This window comes from Pleurodeles waltl, chromosome 7 (genome assembly GCF_031143425.1).
Source record: "Pleurodeles waltl isolate 20211129_DDA chromosome 7, aPleWal1.hap1.20221129, whole genome shotgun sequence".
Taxonomy (NCBI): Eukaryota; Metazoa; Chordata; class Amphibia; order Caudata; family Salamandridae; genus Pleurodeles; species Pleurodeles waltl.
The window spans coordinates 899,762,143-899,779,079 of record NC_090446.1 but is presented as its reverse complement, the minus strand read 5'-3'; the positions used below and the strand labels follow the sequence as shown (position 1 = coordinate 899,779,079).

The 16,937-nt window shown below is 48.0% G+C and overlaps 1 protein-coding gene across 1 annotated transcript in view; it reads left to right on the top strand.

Moving 5' to 3' along the window:
- Positions 1-16,937, top strand: part of MGAT4B (alpha-1,3-mannosyl-glycoprotein 4-beta-N-acetylglucosaminyltransferase B) — a 1,476,931-nt gene that overhangs the window by 1,332,899 nt on the left and 127,095 nt on the right. The gene's annotated exons all lie outside the window — the stretch shown is intronic.

Below are 16,937 nucleotides of genomic sequence, written 5' to 3'. Positions count from 1 at the left end.
GGCTGCCCGGTCAATCAAATCTACACTTGTAGCTGCTGAATGATGATAGCCACATGTTTGAACAAATCTTGTTACAATACTTACAAAGATCTGCTGAAAGTTGAGAATTTTCAAAATGAAGAAAGCCAGCCAGACTAAATCAGACAGGCAAACCTAATTTAGAGGCAAAACCGTAGTAAATGGCAAACAATCGCACTTCCAAATGGTGTCTGTATTAGTAAGAGTGCAACGTAGTAAAGTTCGAATAGGTGCACGTGGTCAAGTGCCCTACTACCGGAAGGCACAGTATAGTGTATATAAAAATATACACAACATATAAAGAACAGCAGTGACCACAGCACCACACACACACACTGTGTAAATTGTACTTTCGTCAATTTACACAGTGTGTGTGAGTGCTGTGGTCACTGCTGTTCTTTCTAATTTAGAGGCAATAAAAATAGGCAACAGCAGTTTTACCTCTGTCTACTGCAACCAGACACTAAGGAAAAGGAAAAAAACAGATTAAGAACGGCAAACTTGACAAAGGAAAGAATGGAAAAGAGGTTTGGTAAAGGGAATAGGGGTAGAATAAAAGTATTCATGGGATTAGTTGTGAGTATTAGAAACAACATCAGAGGGTGGTGGAGCAGTGCAAGAAGTTATAATGGTCTGTTGGGGGTGAAAGAAACTACATTGGAAAGAGTTAAGTGAGAGGAACCCCCCACCTATGTTTTCTGTTGAAAACGCGCACATCCTGACAATACTCTTTTAGATGGCACTTGATACAAGGAAGAATAAATCATCTAACTATGCTACCCATGAAGTTGTAATAAAATGAGAATAAAGAACTGATGACAGATTTGGCTTGGTGAAATTGAACCCATCTCTAGGAAGGAGTTTGTCAAGTTTAACTATAGATTACCGTGTTTCATCATACGGTGTGGTCAGCACACATGGTGCCTCTGAGTAATTCATATATAAGTATTTTTCCCACATGCCAAATGTCACTTCAGAATAGTCATTGGGTACATGTGAGCATACCACAATAGCAGGAAGTCCTCTGAGCAAAGGGGTTTGCCTCTTTCAGGAGGTATGGACCAGTGTAATGTAGAAGTACTGCTGTGCATGAGTACCTAAAAGGCTCACGGAGGAAAATGCATTTCAGGAAATTAAAAATATCAGTATGCCTATACATAACCACCCAACCAAGTCCAGAAAGAAATTGCATGCTTTAAATTTGTAAGAACTGTTTTCGTCTTGTTTGATTTTCTTCAATATCACATACAGATCTCTTGTGGAATACGGTTATTTGGCTGATTTTCAAAATAAAGTCAATGTGATGAAATCAGACTGGCAAAACTTAATTTTGAAGAAAAGTGATACTAAATATCTTTTCCACAATTATGTTTGGTGAAAAGGTAATCCTTTATCAGCAGAAAAGGATCGTAGTAGTCTCTCTTCTATGTATATGGTGGTTAGAGAGTTAAAAAATAAAAAAACAGAAATAAATTTAAAAAACGTTGACACTAAGTTAAGGGAAAAGAGGGAGAGTGTGGATGATAGGAGGAAAGATAGGTGTGGTGAAGGAAGTAGTTTCAAATAAAATTGAAAGGGGGACGCAAGAGGGGCACTGCTCAAGTGGCATCAATGTCACGGATGGGGCAAATCAGGAGGAGTATGTTGGGGAGAAGAGAAGACAGGAACCATCCGTTAAAATAGTAATTAAATAAAAAGAAAAATAGCAGGAAGGTAACATGGGATCCCCATTAAAAGACAAAAAAGCAAAATCAAAAATGAAGAAACTAAAGTTTTTCCAAGAGTGGCTTCTAACAGTTTGGTTTTGTCAATCCTTTTGAAGGCCTATGTAAAAGAAAACAATGTCAACAATCGTTCAACTAAATGAATTTCAGAACCATTTTCTTCATGCTTGATTTTCATCAAACTCACATATAACTGTCATGGGCGGGGTTCAGCAAGACCCTCAAGTTTGACAGGATAGGTTAGTTCAGACATATAGCCTATTTGTAGAGAAATATGCTTCTGAGCCAAAATCCTATGTATAGGGATATAGCTAGAAACATATCCTGTGGTGCTACAGTATCACTTAAGGTTTATTGCCTCAGTGGGGAAAAGTATATCACATGCTTTGGAGAAACAGTATCTGGTTGATGCTCTGTTAGGTTAAGCGGAATATTGTGCTTGTTTTGGGGTTTCTGTGCAGTTAGAGGCATGGTGGTTGGCTGTCTTTGTAGTCTGCTCACCAACCAAAGAAATAATTAATGCCTGCGCCTGCCATAGAAAACGGAGCCTTACAGATGCATCAAGAGTTGGCATCCTGACATCAGCAGACAGACAGTAGGTAAAACAGGCAAGGAGGATTCTTGCAGGCTTTGTGAGGAAATGAGTGCTGCACTGTCGCTGTTAAAAGTACATAACTAGTACCTAAGCAACCATTCCTTTTTCCTTGTAGAAGCACTGATTTACTGGTTTGAAAAGGGGAAAATCAGTCTCCAAAGAGTTCTCCAGTGGCATGAATGTTTTTAAGGAATACTCTTCTCCTGATTTTGAAAAGCAGACTTTGTTGCAGGTTCTCTGAGGGAGGTGTATAGAAGAGCTATGGCTGTACAGAAGCAATGTTGTTCATATCTCTATGATGAAGTTCCCTCTCAAGCATTTAGTGCACCAATGACATCCAGAGTTACTGTCTTAGGCCTCCAGCACTGCTCCTCAGCAGGTCTCAGATGCAACAAAGTTGGAAAGATTCAAGAACACTCGTAGATGAGTGAGCGTGAGTATTAGCATCCTGGCAGTCACGGACAGCCTGATGAAGGAATTCCTGAAGGCCCACCACCTTCATTTGGAAATTACTGATCCGCCTCATAGTCCAGGACAGAGAAGAGAGGCATCAGTGGAGAAGGAACAGTCTGACTCATTACGACATGTGTCTGAACTTCGAACATATCTATAAATATTTATTTTCAAAGGCGAAATTTTAAATTTTTATCAATGCTGTCATTTTAAAACAAGTTAGTCAAATAACACGATATTTGACTAAAACCATAACCCTAAAAATCATGTTAAACTTAAAAACAATGTGGTTGGTAAAAGTAAATCTGTAATAAGAGAAAACATTTGCTGGCTCCTTAAGATTTTCAGAAGCCATCCTGTCCCTTTGTGCCCTGCAGAGTAGGTCAGACCACACAACAGCCTTCTCCAGAGGCTTCTTATGACTTGAAACTCAATTTTATGTTGAGGTTGTGAGTTCAGTCAGCCTCCTAAGATTGTATCTTTGTTTTCCAATTATTTTTTGTTAAGGTAGAACCCTTTTTGTCACCCATTTTGGTTGATGAATTGCACTCATTTTTGATGTCTCAATTTTCGTATTGGCTCATTTCCTACTTTGTGGAGGAGGCATTTTTGTGTCATATGCCTTTTTGATTGTCACTGTAAGGAAATGCCTCCTTGGCATGGTTACCCCCTGACTTTTTGCCTTTGCTGATGCCAAGTTATGATTTGAAAGTGTGCTGAGGCCTGCTAACCAGGCCCCAGCACCAGTGTTCTTTCCCTAAACCTGTACCTTTGTTTCCACAATTGGCACACCCTGGCAAGTCCCTTGTAACTGGTACCCCTAGTACCAAGGGCCCAGTCTCGGGGAGACTGGATGTGCTCCATCGACCTGCAGGATGCATACTTTCACATCCCGATAGTTACCAAGCATCGGAAATTCCTGCGCTTCCAGATAGCCTCACAGCACCATCAGTTCAAGGTGCTACCATTCGGCCTGAAATCTGCCCCCGCGTTTTCTCAAAATGCGTGGCAGTGGTAGCGGCACATCTACGAAAACAAAAAATCTTCATTTATCCATACCTAGACGACTGGCTACTGAAAGCCTCCTCTCCGGAGCGGGCGAGAACCCATTGGGACATTGTGCTCAAGGTTTTCGAGTCTCTAGGTCTTCAAGTCAACTACCAAAACTCCACACAGAACCTCCACTACCTGGGAGCAATACTAGACACAGAGCTCCAAAGAGTGTATCCTTCGGAAGAACGACTATTATCAATAAAGAAAAAGTGTCAAGACCTGTTAAAATCTGACGCATCTACGGCCCGTCAGGTAACATCTCTACTGGGCTCCATGGCATTATGCATTTTCATTGTCCCGAATGCCAGGCTACATATGAGGCCCCTCCAAGAGGCGTTGGAAAACAACCGGAACCAAAGGACAGGTCGCTCGGAGGACAGAGTGCGGCTGCCGATAGCAGCACGTCAGTCATTACAATGGTGGATGCACAGACCTCACCTGTCAGTAGGAGCTCCGTTTCACCAGGTAATTCCATCCGACACTCTGGTAACGGATGCGTCTTTTCAGGGATGGGAGGGGCTCATCTAGGTCCTTTTCAAGCTCAGGGCCTGTGGTCCGACAACGAAAGGAAGTACCACATCAATCTGCTGGAGCTCAGAGCGGTCCATCTGGCTCTCAAGTCTTTTGCTCCATCGATTCAGGGGAAATCTCTCCTAATACAAACGGACAATACAACCACAATGTATTATTTGAACAGACAAGGGGGAACGAGATCCCTACCCCTATCTCGGGAGTCCCAAACAATCTGGCATTGGCTCCTGGCGAGAGGAATGTCACTTACAGCGGTTCACCTACCAGGTCAACAAAACGTGGAAGCAGATTTCCTGAGCAGACACCTAGAGGACGCCCACGATTGGGTACTGAATGACGAAGTCGTCGAAGACATCTTCGCTCAATGGGGTCGGCCTCAATTGGATCTCTTCGCAGACGAGGTAAACAGGAAATGCCCAGACTTCGCGTCCAGGTTCTACCGTCCGGGTTCTCGAGGGAATGCCCTGTTGATCGACTGGTCAGGGATATTTCTCTACGCTTTTCCACCGATCCCCCTCATACCGGCAGTGATCAGCAAACTTTACAGATCCAGCACCAGAATGATTCTCATAGCTCCGCAATGGCCCCATCAGTTCTGGTACACAGATCTCCTCAACCTATTGGAACAACCTCACAGGAGGCTGCCGTGCAGACCGGATCTTCTGAGCAGGATGGAGGGCAGGGTACTGCACCCCAACCTACCCTCTCTGAGCTTGACAGCATGGCTCCTGAATTCTTGCAGTATGGGCACTTAGGGCTCTCGCAGGAGTGCATGAACATCTTGAAGGAGTCCAGACGACCTTCCACGCGGCGTTCTTACGCGTTCAAGTGGAAGAGGTTCTACATATGGTGCTGTCAGCAAGGTCAGAATCCCATACGGGCTTAGGAGGAGGTCATACTGTCTTACTTACTCCATTTGGCAAAATCCGGTCTGCAGGTATCATCTATTAAGGTACATTTATCTGCCATTACAGCCTATCGTAAGTCACCTTCTCAGGAATCCTTCTTTACGAAACCAGTAGTCAAGGATTTCTTAGAAGGTTTGAAAAAAGTTTTTCCGCCCATTCGGAAACCCTCCCCTCCATGGGAGCTGAACATAGTACTATCAAAACTTATGGGCCCTCCTTTCAAACCTATACACAAAGCCTCTTTGCAACACCTTACGTGGAAGACGGCTTTCTTGGTAGCCATTACTTCCGCAAGGAGGGTCAGTGAAATTCAGGCTTTGTCCTCCAAAGAACCGTACACAGTCTTTCACGACAATAGAGTAGTTCTGCGAACTCACCCATCATTCCTACCAAAGGTGGTGTCAGAATTCCACATCAATCAGACTATTTCTCTACCAGCTTTTTTCCCCAATCCGGACACTCTGGCGGAGAAAGCGTTGCACTCCCTAGATCTGAAAAGAGTGCTAAAATTCTATTTGGATAAAACCAAGCTGATTAGACATTCCAACCACTTGTTTATAAATTATGGTCATTTGAGAACAGGAGAGGCAGCATCTAAACGAACCATATCAAGATGGATAGTTTCTTGTATTGTTAATGCATACCAGTTGGCTAACAAACAACTACTTGCTAGACCTAAAGCGCATTCCACAAGAGGAAAAGCAGCTACTGCTGCCCTCCTTAATAATGTTCCAATCTCTGAAATTTGTAAGGCTGCTACATGGAAGTCTGTACATACATTTACTAGACATTACTGTTTGGACTCAGATGCAAGGACAGACGCCCAAGTTTGGGCAAGCATCTCTGAGAAATTTGTTTGCATGATGCATATCTATTTCTGCACTTCTATTGGACAGTCCGCAGAGTCAAGGGATGGGCTTGCTAATCTATTCAATGTTTATGACTATTGATGAGGGATCCCCTGGAAGAGAAGGATAAGTTACTTACCTGTAAATCCTAGTTCTCATCAAAGTCATAAACAACCCACCCTCCTCCCCGGACGCACGTCTCCTAGAAGTGCAGGACAGACTATCTTTCGAATCGGCTACGCAGCTTGTCATCGTAAAAAAGTACTGACCTAACTGTGAACCAACTGTCACCTCTCCTTCACCCCTGAGGCATGGTGGGATACTGGAGGTGCTCAGGGTCTTAAAGGCACGGTGCCAAAGTTTTTATGGTTCTCCTGTGTTAACCTGCATGCAGCCTATTGCTAAGAATGCTCCATTGTTTTTCAATGTAGTTTTTTCTCTTTTTTCTCTGATGATTACTACTGCTTATTTTCCTAGGCCCAGTTGTGGGGCTTTGGTAGATATTTTGTTCCCTTATTGTAATTTTTAAAAGAATTTAAAAAAAAAAGAAAAAACTCCATAGAAATAAAGCATTTTAGCCTGTTTATGATTATAGCCTTCATTGCTGTTTTACACAGGTATATATGAGTTTAGTATGAAAATTTGTCTACTAAAAATGCTATATATATATTTTTTGTGCATATTTCATACTTTATATGTGTGTATTTTATATGTGCTCCGGGGTCCCCGCACAAGGGCGGGAATATTCAATGTTTATGACTTTGATGAGGATACCCCTGGAAGAGAACTAGGATTTACAGGTAAGTAACTTATCCTTATCAACCACAAGCCTCTTAATGAACATCAGCACCCCTAAAGGGAGAGTCTGCTACCAATAGGGAGCTCATCCTTTTAAACGCCCAATACTATCATGGTCTTGGATTGCAAAAGTAGAGGATATATGTGCCTTTCATCAGGTTACTAACAAAGCGACTGTGGTGCTAGACATAGAAGCTAGTCCTTCCTCTTATAAAGCATCAGTAATATTGGTGACCATGCTTTCAAAACAGAGATGGTTAGTTGCATTAGTAGTACCAGATCTTCAGGAGTGCACTACACATCCATTCTTGACTCCATTTTCAGTACAATCTGAGGAGAGGTGACTTTGCAATGTGCAGAATCAAATCAATGTTTTTTTGTTAAATACCTCTGAAGGCTTCACATGTCTCATCAGCAAAAGTCAATATACTGTGCTCTGGCTTCAACTTATACACTTTCATCACACTTTAAGCTCAGTGGGCAGTGTGCTAGTCCTTTTGGGTAAGTGCAGGGGAGTTGATGCAGAGTTCATTGACCTTCTGCCTGTACAGAAAAAAGAACATTTTCAGGAGGGTCTCAAGAACGGTATGGTCAATTGAGGTAGATCAAAAGTGCAGCAATTGACACACTAGATGTTTCAATATATGATTATGGTGATGAACTTTTCTCTGTAGAGATCATTCTTTCTATGCTTAACATCTCACTCCAAAAGCTCTTCAAAAGTTAATAGATCACTATATTATTGTGCTACCCTCTTTTAGATCCAATGCAGGATTAAAAAATAATAATGCTGAATAAGAGGCTTCAAGTCCTCAATTAAAAGAAGGGAATTCCCCAAGTTTCAACTGAAAAGTTGTGAAAAAAAACTGGGATCGTACACTGTAGTAGAAAAGGCAGCGAGAATCACAGCACTAAAAAGAACCGTAGCAAAAGCCATGAATGGAAGGAATATTTTCAGCCATAATAGATACTGCTATGGACATTGTGATTACTGGATCCACTCAATTCATTAGTGCAGCTATGGTGTGTAGGGAAGGATGGCTGAATGTCACCTCTTTTTGGGTGCAGGTGCAAAGTGTTACCCCAGGCATGTTCCATAATGATGAGCTTTCAGTGTTTTTTTGGGAGGTTGGGGGGGTGCAAGATGGCAGATGCTCTCTAACAGAGATGCACACAGCAAACCCTTCATCCACCACAATTGTAAGGACCTGGCTGCCATTAGTTCCTCACCCTCCCCATACACGCTGCCGGAGGTGGTGCGAATGCCATCGCGTCTGAAACTGATCCCCCACTCTGCCACAGGAGCCACAAGTTCTGGTCGGAGGAATGCGGCTGCTAATATATCCCTCTCTGAATTGAGCAGAGGACCGCTGGGCTGGTGTCAGGGCACTCGGCCACGTAACGCTGTGATTCTGCTTCCAGGGACCCCAAGGAGAGTGTAAACCAAGCCACCTGCCTGCCATAGATGCAGACCTGACTGTGCCACTGGAGATTGCAGTAGCAATCCAATGGGGGCGGCTGCCTAGCGGTACTGGTGTGCCCTAGCTGAAACCCCTGACTGCACATTGGGGTGACACGGTGCATTGGTCCATACAGGATCCACCCTAAAAGTGGGTAAGTGAATGGAAGATCTTGCTGGCTGCGCCTCTGCCTTGCACAGTTTGGGGGTACTGAACTAGGCTAGGACTCTGCTGGACCCTGTGTGTTCTACTCCACGTTCCATGAATTGCTCACTGGGGCTAGAGGCATGCATTGGGGCTCCGGTGGCTATGTTGTGACTTTCCTACCACCATTTTCCATAGGAGGGACATGTGAGGTGTGCTCTAGCCTTCTGCTGCCCCTGTTGCTTGGATCAGATGTCCCCCACTGAGTAGGTTGATAGGCCGCACTGTGGAGTAAGGAACCCATCCCTCATGGGACTAAATTTCTGCGACTGAACTATACCGGAGCTCTGTGTGGAGGTGGTGTTCTGTCCCAGTTCTAATCTCTGCTCCCTTTTAGGGCACAGTACATCAGCAACATCTGGTGTGACGTCTGCACTGCTTTATCACCTATCCCTGCAGCTATTGAACTGCTCGAGCTGCGAAGTGTCCCTGCGCTGCCTGTCACTCAAGTGGGTGCATTAAAGTGGTTCACCATTTCATCTTCTGGTCAGTATGAGTGATACAGAACTGGTTATGAAACTCGTCAGATCCGCATCTCAGCCCACGCAGCCCCCTGGCACCTCCGCCAGCTATCCAGAAAGCCATGGATTCCGCAGACCAACATGTTGGACCTGCCTCAATAGAGGATAAACGTGACGAGGTCTTACTGGCTATAGAGCATTCTTGTGTATTCCTTCAGAACAAAATAGACTCCGTGGCAACAAAACTCACCCTGTTGCGAGATAAGAATCGTGAGCTCGCCAACGGGACATACTGCATGGCAGTCACTGGCATCAATTCGACCACAGACCCAAGCCACACAATTTCTACTACACACCCTCAGGGACAGGATCTGCATTCTTGAGGAGCGGACAGAAGACGCCGAAGGTCGTTCTCGTAGGATCAACATTCGATTGGCTTGGCTACCTGAAAATGCTGAGGATGGAACATTGATTCCTACCTTGAATCATGTTTCTGCAGCTTTGTCCCTGCCTTGTGCTTGTCCTCCTTCTTTTCGGTACCGGCTGGTGCTCCAACCAGGTCACTAGTGGCAGGGCTGGGGGTCCCATTCGTAGCTGGCACCAAGGTCATGGACCCGGACAGTCGCTCTGTCTTTGTGGAGGGCCGATTAGACAGCAGAAGGGTGTTAACTCCAGCAATTTATGTGCCTAACTCTGACCAGGCGACATTCTTAACTGCTCTGACTGGGGTTTTGTCACAATGGAGCAGACTCCCCTGGCTGCTGGAAGGCGACTTTAACAGCGTCCTAAATGTAGAGTTAGACCGCTACTTCCCACCCTCCCCCACATTGCTGCCATTTCTGATTTCCCCCACCTACGCTCACTGGCTACAACACTTTTGGACATCTGGCACCTGTGTAACGCAACCACAACAATTTATTCATTTTACTCACTTGCCCACGATCTTAATATCTGATAGAGACTTTTAGTTGCAGATTCCTTACCTTAGAATTTTCCCCCAGGCGTCAGACTGGATCCGGAGATTTTTCTTCGAGCAATACCCTTGCGCGTCAGTAGGTGGCGTCGGTCGACTCCGCAGGCGTCGTAGTCGCCGTGATGAAGTCGGGAGTAGTACACAGATGCCGCCCTCGCGCAGTGACGTAAGTTCTTTTCTTTCCGCACCACGCGCTGATCCAGAGAGAGCTACCCTATGCAATTTTTTGGCCGAATTTGACCATTTTGTCGAGCTTTTTTGGTATGACTTTGGTGCGTCGAGAATGTCCCCGAAGACCGGGTTCAAGCCTTGTGAGGTCTGCCATCGGACGATGTTGGTGAGGGATCCTCATCGTATTTGTCAGTGGTGCCTCGAGCGTGACCACGACCCAAAGTTGTGCTCCGAGTGTTGGGCCGTGCACCAGAAAGCTTTGAGGGAGCGGCCCCTAAAGCTAATGGCGGCCTGGCACTTGACTGAGCAGTGATGACTCAGCGACCGATCTTGAGACCTTCCTCTCTAGCGAGACCGGGACCTATGTGGAGTCATCACCACTCATCTTCTTCGAAGTCCTCGGGTCAAGGTAAGAAGTCGTCGAAGAAGTCCCATAATTCTCCGGCTTCACCCCGTTGCTCGGCCGACGCGACCCAGGATGAGCTTCAAAGCACTAGGCCCCCGTCCTCGGAGCCTACGTCTGGGTCGACTCCGCGCTTCCCCGAGTTTGCTGGAGCGACCCCTGCCCAACTTAGAGTTTTACGAGGCCATGCGCTTTATCTTTGGGCAGGCCGACCCCGATACGGCGCCTTTGGGTCCAAGGGGTTCGGCTGAGGGGCCTTCGGGTTCCGCACCGATGGCTTCGGCCACTGAGGTCGCCTCCGGATCCGCACTGATGCCGGTTGCACCGTCGAGACTTGCGCCGGGTTGGTTATCGACGCTCCTGACGTCGGTAGTGCCCACTATTGACGTCGACTCAATTCTTATGGCTTTGGTGCGCCCTATTTGCCCGAGGTCGGAATGAGACCCATTTTCCTATGGTTATGAATACGGGGAGGAATTGGAGGGGTCCCTGCACCCTTATGAATACCAGGATGACCCTACTATGGACTGGGCACAGGACTTGGGCGAAGCCAGTGCTCTGGATACTTCTCCTGACGGTGGCATGCTGTCTCCTCCTACCGTGGCTACGGCAAAGGGAGCTACTTATAATATGGTGGTTAGTAGGGTGGCTGAGGTCCTTGGCCTTGAGCTACTGTAAGGAAATGCCTCCTTGGCATGGTTACCCCCTGAATTTTTGCCTTTGCTGATGCCAAGTTATGATTTGAAAGTGTGCTGAGGCCTGCTAACCAGGCCCCAGCACCAGTGTTCTTTCCCTAACCTGTACCTTTGTTTCCACAATTGGCACACCCTGGCAAGTCCCTTGTAACTGGTACCCCTAGTACCAAGGGCCCTGATGCCAGGGAAGGTCTCTAAGGGCTGCAGCATGTCTTATGCCACCCTGGGGTCCCCTCACTCAGCACAGACACACTGCTTGCCAGGTTGTGTGTGCTGGTGGGGAGAAAATGACTAAGTCGACATGGCACTCCCCTCAGGGTGCCATGCCAACCTCACACTGCCTATAGGCATAGATAAGTCACCCCTCTAGCAGGCCTTACCGCCCTAAGGAAGGGTGCACTATACCATAGGTGAGGGCATAAGTGCATGAGCACTATGCCCCTACAGTGTCTAAGCAAAACCTTCGACATTGTAAGTGCAGGGTAGCCATAAGAGTATATGGTCTGTGTAAGGAAATGCCTCCTTGGCATGGTTACCCCCTGACTTTTTGCCTTTGCTGATGCCAAGTTATGATTTGAAAGTGTGCTGAGGCCTGCTAACCAGGCCCCAGCACCAGTGTTCTTTCCCTAACCTGTACCTTTGTTTCCACAATTGGCACACCCTGGCATCCAGGTAAGTCCATTGTAACTGGTACCCCCTGGTACCAAGGGCCCTGATGCCAGGGAAGATCTCTAAGGGCTGCAGCATGTCTTATGCCACCCTGGGGACCCCTCACTCAGCACAGACACACTGCTTGCCAGCTTGTGTGTGCTAGTGGGGATAAAATGACTAAGTAGACATGGCACTCCCGTCAGGGTGCCATGCCAACCTCACACTGCCTATAGGTATAGGTAAGTCACCCCTCTAGCAGGTCTTACAGCCCTAAGGCAGGGTGCACTATACCATAGATTAGGGCATAAGTGCATGAGCACTATGCCCCTACAGTGTCTAAGCAAAACCTTAGACATTGTAAGTGCAGGGTAGCCATAAGAGTATATGGTCTGGGAGTCTGTCATGCACGAACTCCACAGCACCATAATGGCTACACTGAAAACTGTGAAGTTTGGTATCAAACTTCTCAGCACAATAAATGCACACTGATGCCAGTGTACATTTTATTGTGAAATAAACCCCTGAGGGCATCTTAGAGATGCCCCCTGAAACCATACCCGACTTCCAGTGTGGGCTGACTAGTTTTAGCAGCCTGCCACACACCAGACATGTTGCTGGCCACATGGGGAGAGTGCCTTTGTCACTCTGTGGCTAGTAACAAAGCCTGTACTGGGTGGAGGTGCTTCTCATCTCCCCCTGCAGGAACTGTAACACCTGGCGGTGAGCCTCACCCCCTTTGTTACAGCACCCCAGGGCACTCCAGCTAGTGGAGTTGCCCGCCCCCTCCGGCCACTGCCCCACTTCTGGCGGCAAGGCTGCAGGAGATAATGAGAAAAACAAGAAGGAGTCACTGGCCAGTCAGGACAGCCCCTAAGGTGTTCTGAGGTGACTCTGACTTTTAGAAATCCTCCATCTTGGAGATGGAGGATTCCCCCAATAGGATTAGGGATGTGCCCCCTTCCCCTCAGGGAGGAGGCACAAAGAGGGTGTAGCCACTTGGCTACTAACTCCCCAGACCTAAACACACCCCTAAATAGAGTATTTAGGGGCTCCCAGAACCTAGGTAACTAGATTCCTGCAACCTAAAACGAAGAAGGACTGCTGAGCTGAAAAACCTGCAGAGAAGATGGAGACACCAACTGCTTTGGCCCCAGCTCTACCGGCCTGTCTCCCCACTTCAAAAGAACTGCTACAGCGATGCGTTCCACAGGGTCCAGCAACCTCTGAAGCCTCAGAGGAGTACCCTGCATCTAAAGGGACCAAGAACTCCCGAGGACAGCGGCTCTGCTCCAAAGAAGAAACATCTTTGCAACAAAGAAGCAACTTTTAAAGACCACACGTTTCCCGCCGGAAGCGTGAGACTTTGCACTCTGCACCCGACGCCCCCGGCTCGACTTGTGGAGAAACAACACTACAGGGAGGACTCCCCGGCGACTACGAGCCCGTGAGTAGCCAGAGTTGACCCCCCTGAACCCCCACAGCGACGCCTGCAGAGGGAATCCAGAGGCTCCCCCTGACCGCAACTGCCTGCTTCTAAGAACCCGACGCCTGGTAAGGACACTGCACCCGCAGCCCCCAGGACCTGAAGGATCAAACCTCCAGTGCAGGAGCGACCCCCAGGTGGCCCTCTCCCTTGCCCAGGTGGTGACCCCCCCCCCCCCCCTTGCCTGCCTGCTTCGCTGAAGAGACCCCTGGGTCTCCCATTGAACTCCATTGAAAATCCGACGCCTGTTTGCACTCTGCTCCCGGCCGCCCCGTGCCGCTGAGGGTGTACTTTTTGTGCTGACTTGTGTATCCCCCGGTGCCCTACAAAACCCCCCTGTTCTGCCCTCCGAAGACACGGGTACTTACCTGCTGGCAGACTGGAACCGGGGCACCCACTTCTCCATTGAAGCCTATGCGTTTTGGGCACCACTTTGACCTCTGCACCTGACCGGCCCTGAGCTGCTGGTGTGGTAACTTTGGGGTTGCTCTGAACCCCCAACGGTGGGCTACCTTGGACCCAACTTTGAACGCTGTAGGAGGTTTACTTACCTGCAAAACTAACAAGCACTTAGCTCCCCCAGGAACTGTTGAAAATTGCACTGTCTAGTTTTAAAATAGCTTATTGCCATTTGTGTGAAAACTGTATATGCTATTTTGCTAATTCAAAGTTCCTAAGTGAAATACCTTTCATTGAAAGTATTGTTTGTAAATCTTGAACCTGTGGTTCTTAACATAAACTAAAAAAATATATTTTTCTATATAAAAACCTATTGGCCTCGAATTGTCTGAGTGTGTGTTCCTCATTTATTGCCTGTGTGTGTACAACAAATGCTTGACACTACCCTCTGATAAGCCTACTGCTCTACCACACTACCACAAAATAGAGCATTGGAATTATCTAGTTTTGCCACTATCTTACCTCTAAGGGGAACCCTTGGACTCTGTGCATGCTATTTCTTACTTTGAAATAGTACATGCAGAGCCAACTTCCTACAGGACGCTTATTTCCACATCCCCATCCTGCCTGCCCACAGACGTTACCTACGATTCGTGGTAGGTCACAAGCACTTTCAGTTTACCGTGCTCCCTTTCGGCCTTACCAGTGCCCCTCGGTTGTTCACGAAAGTGATGGCGTGGTTGCAGCTCAACTGCGCAGGTTAGGGGTCTCAGTCTTCCCCTACCTAGACGACTGGCTGTTGAAGGCGCCTTTGCCCCTGATAGTTGTCTCCCACCTTCAGACTACGGCGAACCTTCTGCACCAGCTGGGGTACACTATGAACGTGCAGAAGTCACACCAGACTCTCTCAGACGCTCCCTTTCATTGGAGCTGTTCTGGACACAGTGCAGTTTCTGATGGATACAACTACCTGTGGATTCCTCACCTAATGAATTCTCCCCATGCGTAGCATTCGACGGAAACTTCTCTCTAGCTCTGCATGTCGGCGAGGACGTCACAATTGCCCGACTCCACGCTGCTCCGTCTGATGTCATTGTGGCAATAAGAGGCCCTCGCCAACGTGCTGACATCAGTTCCCTTTTTTCCGTGCCTTCGATAACGGTTACTTTTCTGGCTACCTGTATCGTTTGCTCTTCGAAAGGGATACTTTGTGTTTTTCTCGATGTCGGCTCCAAAGAAATCGGGTTTTAAGCCCTGCAGGGAGTGTGGAGGTCGGATGTCGGTGACTGATCCTCACAACGACTGCCTTTGGTGCATCAGTTCAGATCACGACGTCCAGGAATGCTGCTCCTGTCAGAAGATGAATCCGAAGGCGGTGAAGAAGCGTGAGGCTAAGCTATTTTTAGCTAAGTCAAAGAAGGAGAGGAAGCGGCACCATGGATCGTCGTCAGGGAAGTGGTCTCACAAGAAGCGGCGTCACTGTGACTCTCGGCGTCGGTCCAGGAGTCGGTCGGAGTCGAGGTCTCCGTCGACTCGGCGCCGCAAGTCGTGGGAAGTGAGTCTGACGGTGTCCCCACAGCCAGTGACACCGCAGACATCCCCGGCGCCGTCAGTCTTCGAGGTCGTGGAGCCTCAGAGTCATCTGGCTTCTCTGGCGCATCCAGGCGCGCAAGAGTCCAGCCCGGCTCCGGCTCCTCAAGGTTATCCTTTGTTCCCGGCGCCGGGAACAGATCTGGCGGCATTTCTCAATGCCGTGTTTGTCATATTCCAAAATATGGCTCCGGGAGGTGGTGCGCCGGCTGGCCCCACCGTTCCCCTGGCATTCAATCTTGGTGTTCCGACTCCATACAGGCCAACGCCGTTTATGCAGTTCTGTTTGGCTGGAGACTCTAGTCAAGCACCTCTGCCGGCAGCGCAGCCGTCGACGTCGAGGGAGAGACCTTTGACGCCGTTGTCAGAGGAGATGGAACCTAGAGACCATATGGCGTCGTCGGATGCAGGAGCTTTGTCCATGGCGCCGGTGGCTCCATCTGCGGTGTCGGGTGGATCCGGAGATCCTGTCACGACGCCTTCCCGGCACCATTCACTGACGTTGGTGCACTCCATGTCGATGCCGGGTCTGGAGGCCAAGTTGAGGTCTCGGCGAAAGGCCCTCAGGTTGCTGGAGGAAAGGGAATATCGGCAACAATTCAGGGGGGGAGGGGAGATCACTGAACCCCAGAGTGAGTTCCCTGGACTGGATACTGCAAGTGGACTTGACAGAATGGGATCTGGCCTCCCCAGGAGAATATACGGAGGAGGCAGCCACTTTACATTCAGTGATTAGAAAGGCTGCGACTTTTTTGGAACTTCCCTTACCTACAGCTTATGTTAAGACCAACCTGTTGACAGAAGTTTTGCACCCTGCTACAGCCATGGCAGATCCTCTTTTTCCATTTAATGAGGCTCTTATGGAACCAATCGAGGAGGTGTGGAAGAAGCCTGTTACCTCTTCGGCTGTTAGTAGGTCAGTGGCCAGACGTTATAGGTCTGTGCCGGGGGACCCGGAGTTTTTGTCAAAACACCCTTCGCCAGAGAGCCTGGTAGTGCAGGGATCCTGTTTTTCGAGGTCGGCCCCTGGTTTGTTTCCGGGAGTCCCATCGGACCGGGAATCCAAGCGAATGGAACAATCGGCCAAGAAGGTGTTTTAGTCGTGTAGCATGGCACTGAAATCTACCAATGCTACTTGTATTCTTGGCAGATATATACATGCTGTGATGGATGCGGCGAAGACTATTCTTCCGGACATGCCCCAGGACTTGCCTAGCCTTCTTTCGGACGCTCAGGTGGCAGCTACGCAAGTTATTCAGTCAGGGCTGGATACCACGGACTCTGTTGCAAGGGCCATGGGGACTTCAGTTGCCACCAGGCGTCATGCGTGGTTGCGCACTTCTGGTTTTTCTTCTGACATCCAGGCCACGCTTTTGGATTTGCCTTTTGATGGGGCAAAACTATTCAGATCTAAAGCGGACTCTGCGCTAGAGCGCTTTAAAGAATGTAGGGCCACTGCTAGGTCACTGGGTCTGCAGGCTGCTTCCACCCAGTTTCGGTCATTCAGGCGGCTGCGAGT